Source organism: Manihot esculenta, chromosome 6, assembly GCF_001659605.2.
Source record: "Manihot esculenta cultivar AM560-2 chromosome 6, M.esculenta_v8, whole genome shotgun sequence".
Lineage (NCBI taxonomy): Eukaryota > Viridiplantae > Streptophyta > Magnoliopsida > Malpighiales > Euphorbiaceae > Manihot > Manihot esculenta.
Genome location: NC_035166.2, coordinates 1,971,958 through 1,977,957, shown reverse-complemented (window position 1 = coordinate 1,977,957; position 6,000 = coordinate 1,971,958).

Genomic DNA, 6,000 nt, shown 5'->3' with positions numbered 1-6,000 from the left:
TTATTTAATATATTTTTAAAAATATAAAAATTAACTAATTAATTTCCTCAACTAAATAATTTTTCTCTTATTTCTTTAGACTTCCTTTGTTAAAATACGTATGAAAATTATATTAAAATATGTCAATTTGTAATATCTTCAATTGAAATTAAATTATCATATTAGTAAATATAATAAGTAAAAGCATATAAATAAAATGATAACTATTATATTTAAATAAATATTATCACATATATAATATTTTTAATAAACACCCAAAACAAATTAAAAATTTATTCAATATTGGACCGTAATAATTCACTTTTAACTACAAAGTAAATCAAAGTTTTTACATTTTTAATTTTTTTTCATAAAAAATTTCTATCTGCAATAAATTTATATAAATATTGAGTATAAATTTATTATGGTTTTATATGGAATTGTGGTCGAAAAAAGTAAAGAATTTATATATTTTTAAAACATAATTTAAAAGCTATTGACGAATTACTTAAAATTTCTTTTTATGACTTATATTTTTAAAATATTATATTATGTTATGACTTATTTGGCTCCTAATAAAAGTAAAAGAATTTAATTGGTCTAAAATTTTGAATTAACCTTATTTGACCCTTAAATAATAATACAAAAATTTAATTCAACGTATTTTGAAATAAAAAATGTCACCCTCCATTTTAGATTGAACTTCTCTCTATAATGAGTGAAAGTCATTGTTCAGAAATAAAGTCATTCTTTGTAATGTGCAAAATCAAATAATATATTTTTAATTTTTTTCCATAATAATAATAATAATAATAATAATAATTAAATATATTCTTTGAGACTATTGAACAAAATAAATTCAACTATTTATGAAAAATACATTTATAGCATAAAATTTATTTTTATCAATAAAGTCAAAATTTTAAAATTAACGACTAAATTAAATTTAAAAAGTTAATATTTAAATTATAATATAGTACTTAAATTTTATTTGATTAATAAAATAATATTTTGAAATAAATATTTTTGTGTATATTACATTCAATAATATCCTATTTTGACAATTATATTAATTTTTCCTTTACAATAATTAGAGAATTATAAAAATTAGATATAAAGTAAACAAAACTCTTTTGAAATAAATATTTTTTAATTTTATTTGGATAAAAAATAAAATACCTAATAATAATAACAACAGTGATGTTACATAACAATCGTTCATTAGCTGTCATCATGAGAATGGATACGTAATAAAAATCTGATAAGTGAGAAATACAGTTCAATCCGAGAAAAGGAAAATCCAGATACCTTAAACATTAAGTTTATTATTAAAAACTCATTATTTCCTCGATAGGACGAGTTTCGATACCATGTTACCGTTAAGTAGGAACATTCCATCATATCCCCATTACGCCTATAATTACGAGAATTTTCAATTATTAGCTAGCGATATCAATTACCAAGCAGTCGGCCACATCACTGCTAGTTTATAAAAAAATGTCATATTTATCTCTATTTTCTTACGGTATAAAAGGGAAGAAATTACAAAGGCAAATGTATACTATTCTCACACACAAAAACTTTAAACAGTTCATTGCTCTTTCTCTCTTTTGTTTTTCTCAATATATTGACTTGAGCATCGGAGTGGCTGCCTTGGGCATCCACCACCACCTCACCTTCTTTTTCTTGCAGGTCTAGCCAGTCACAGCTTAGTTCCATTTCGACCATGTCATTAATCTAATCTCTACAATAACCATTGGTTCTGTTGTCGGAAAACTCCATTGAATTCTTTATGTTCATTTGAATTACAACCAGTCTTCCGATCCTTTTCTCTCTAAAAAAGGAATCTTTCCTCTCTATTTCTTGAAATGGCTGAAAGTGTACATGTCATTACGGGAGGACCTGATAAGGGCAAAGAAGAAATAAATGTATAGCGGAAGACATTTTATCTGTCAATCAAGAACCATGAACCAAGCAAGAGGTAGGGTTTGGTCTTGCTGACAAAGCGATTGGATTCTTTCAGAATGACTTGCTGGTCATTAAGATCCTCTTGAAGTGGTACGAGGTAAGGCGGGGACAGGTGGATACAGGTAGTTTTGTTAACCTTCTCATCTTAAATATTTTAACAAATTAGGCTTAGATAAAAGCAGTCTCATCAGAGTTTCCTATCCTTTAGTAGGATTAGGAGATAAGACTGTGGTAGTGCTAGGTACCATCAACCTTTCCTTGGTGCTAGGTGACAAAAATTATATGTGAAAATTGTATGCAGAGTTCGCGGTGGTAGATATCTCATTTGTATACAATGTGATACTTGACCGTCCAATCCTAAACAACCACGATATCATTATTAACATGGGTGCTATGTGTCTTAAGTTTCCAGCTCCAAGGGGAATAGCAGTGGTCCGAGGCAATCTGAGGTTGGCTAAAGAAGGTTACGAATATCCAGCAAAAAATCTCAGGAAATCAACTATACCCATCAACTTGCTGGAGAAGCTGAAATCTCATGTAAAGCCAGAATTAGCAGAATCGGTAGAGGAGGTCCAAATAGATAAGGAGCAAAAGTTACGGTTCGACACTGCATTAATCAGTGAAATAAAGACTCGTCTAGTAGAATTGCTAAAAAGTCAAGTAACCACTTTCGCTTGGTCTCCAAAAGATATAACAGGTGTGGACCCGACTCTCATCACCCATAAGCTCTTTGTTGACAAAACTGTCAAACCAGTCGAACAAAAGAAAATAAAGTTTGCACTAGAGAGGCAACATGTGATCAAGAAAAAGGTTGATAAGCTTCTGAGTGCAGGATTGATAAAGGAAGTCTAGTATCCCACACGACTAGCCAATGCGGTTTTGGTAAAGAAAGATAATAGAAAGTGGAGAATGTGCGTGAATTTTACTGACCTAAATAAAGTATGTCTGAAAGATCATTACCCATTATCATCCATTGACAGATTAGTAGACTCGACCTAAGGTCACACAATGGTTTCTTTCCTTAATGCCATTTCAGGATATCACCAAATTATGATGGACACCAAAGACGTAGAGAAGACTACATTCATAATAGACGAAGGAGTGCACTGCTACAAGGTGATGCCTTTTGGTTTAAAAAATGTGGGAGCAACATACCAAGGGCTGGTATCAAGGACTTTAAGGACATAATGGGAACAACTGTCCAAATATATATAGACGACATGATGGTGAAGAACCGATCATTAGAGGACCATCCAGAAGACATCTGGAAAGTCTTTGACGTCCTAAACAAGGCGGGTATGAAGCTGAACCCTGAAAAGCGTACATTCGGAGTAAAGGCTAGGAAGTTTCTAGGGTATATCATCTCAAAAAGAGGCATAGAGGTGAACCCTAAGAAAATCAACTATAACGGTCAGCTGCCTGCTTGCGGAATTGCGGCAGCTGAACCGTCCCACATCGGTAGATTTAAAAGAAATTGAATTGTATATAATAGCTAGCATGAAACTACTAAATAACTTGGGTTAATCATTTTGGGTCAAGTGGAAAGTGGGCCCAAAAGTTATTTGGGCCAGTTCGGGCTCGGCTGTTTCAATTGGTATCAGAGCCACCCTAGGTCAGACAAATTGTGCGGAGCTAGTGGGCCTGCGAGGAAAGGGCTACCCGTGTGAAACGAGGTGGAGCCACCCGAGGTACTAGCGAACCACAATACCTGAGGGCCCGGTCCTGGTTAGCAATTGTATTGGATTCAGTTGCGACGAGGACGTCGCAAAATTTAGCGGGACCGAATGTAACGGTCAGTTGCTTGCTTGCGGAATTGCGGCAGCTGAACCGTCCCACATCGGTAGATTTGAAAGAAATTGAATTGTATATAATAGCTAGCATGAAACTACTAAATAACTTGGGTTAATCATTTTGGGCCAAGTGGAAAGTGGACCCAAAAGTTATTTGGGCCAGTTTGGGCTCGGCTGTTTCATCAACGCTACCCAAAACCATTTATGAAGTGCAAAGGTTAAAAGGGCGAGTCATTACCCTAGGTCAATTCATATCATGCTCGGCTAGAAGATGTCTTACATTCTTCAAAGCCTTAAAAGGCAAAGGTAAGTTTGAGTCGGAGGGAGAATTGTAGAGGCATTTAAAAGTGTAAAAAACCTTTTTATCATCTCCTCCATTGCTAAGCCCATCTATTGAAGGAGAAGTTTTGTTTCTATACTTGTCTGTAACATAGGAAACAGTTTGCTTGGTACTTGTTCGTGAAAACAATGGGAAGCAAAACCCAGTATATTATGCTAGCCAAGTTTTAAAGGGGGCGGAGCTAAATTATCCTCCTCTCGAAAAGTTGGTGTTTGCAGTTTTAATGTCAGCTACAAAGCTACGACCATACTTCGACTTGCACACCATAGAAATTAGAACAGATTATCCTCTGCGGAAGGCTCTACACAGGCCGGAGCTGTTGGGTCGATTATCCACCTAGGTAGTAATATTGTTAGCCTATGACATTAGGTTTGTTCCAAGGAAGGCAATGAAAGCCCAGGTGCTAGCCAATTTTATTGCAGAAATGACTCTGCTGTTAAAACTTTCGGAGTCCCCTGAATCAACCATAGAGGAGTGGAAAGTTTGGGCAGATGGAGCTTATGGGGTCGGGGGTTCTGGAATAGGGATCCTATTAAAGTCTCAAACCAGTATACAGCTTTGGTATGCGGCAAAGCTCGCCTTCAAAGCCACCAACAATATCGCCGAATACGAAACTGTAATAATATCTCTAAAGATCATCAAAGAATTAGGTATGCAAAAATCTATTATTTTTAGTGACTCACAATTGGTTATTAATAAGTTCCAGGGACAATTTAAAATTTGAGATCTGAATCTTGTCAAGTACGAGGAAAAGATTTGATCCCTGATGGAAAGGATCAAAGATGGGTAGAATCAAAGATGGGCAGGGCAACTGCGAACTTTGCTAGGTGGCCAGACGCAATAATAAGAGACGGATCATTTAGCAAAGACGGTAGCGGCAGGTGAGCAACACTTGAACCAACTATTTTAGTTCGAGGAATTGCACATACCAGCGACAGAAATGGAAGTCTTTTCCCATTGATGAGAGGGAATCATGGATGACACTAGTATATAAGTTTTTGACTCAAGAGGATCTTCCAACCGATGAGTTATCAGCCAAACAAATAATAAAGAAGTCTTCTAAATATTCACTAATTTATTATTGGTTGTACATAAGGTCTTCGACACATCCATGGCTGCGGGGTGTTACAAAGAAAGAAGGTTAGGAAATCTTAAAGGATATCCATGAAGGTGATTGCGGGAGCCATGAAGGAGTCTGAACAATCGCTCGAAAAGCATTCAGACAATGGTACTACTGGCCGATGGTAATGCAAGATGTGAAACAGTTTGTCTAGAGGTGTCGAAGATGTCAAATACATGCAAATATCCTGAGGACCTTGAAACAAATGCAAGCAACCATTAGAAATCCTTGACCTTTCTTTCAGTGTGGGACAGACATCCTTGGCATGTTCCCTAAGGCATCCGGGTCAAGAAAGTCCTTTCATCTCTCAATTATGATGTATTTATATCTCTTAAGACTCTTAATCCGGGGCCCTAAGGAAAAACTTAGAGAATTAGGAGTTTTGGTAAAAATATGGGGCATCACACATGAAAATGAGCGAAACATAGGGTAGACATGAAAACACGGGTCTACCCCATATGTTTTTCATTGTGAACTTTGGCTTCAAGTCTCGTTCAATAGAAAACATAGGGTACAATGGCAAAACATGAGGTTACCCTATGTTTTTGTCTGTTTTTTCAAAATCTGTACAATTTTTTCCAGATTTCTCTATAAAATACTCATTTCTTAATTTATTTTGGTTTAAAAAATATTAAAAATTAAGTGAAAATATCATATAATAGGCTAAAACTAAAAATTTTATAATTAAACATAAAAATCTAATAAAACTAAGAAAAATTAATCAAGATAGATGGATGTGGTGTAAAAAATGTATGAATAATTGTGTAAAATTTCATCACATCAAAGTTATTTTCACACACAAA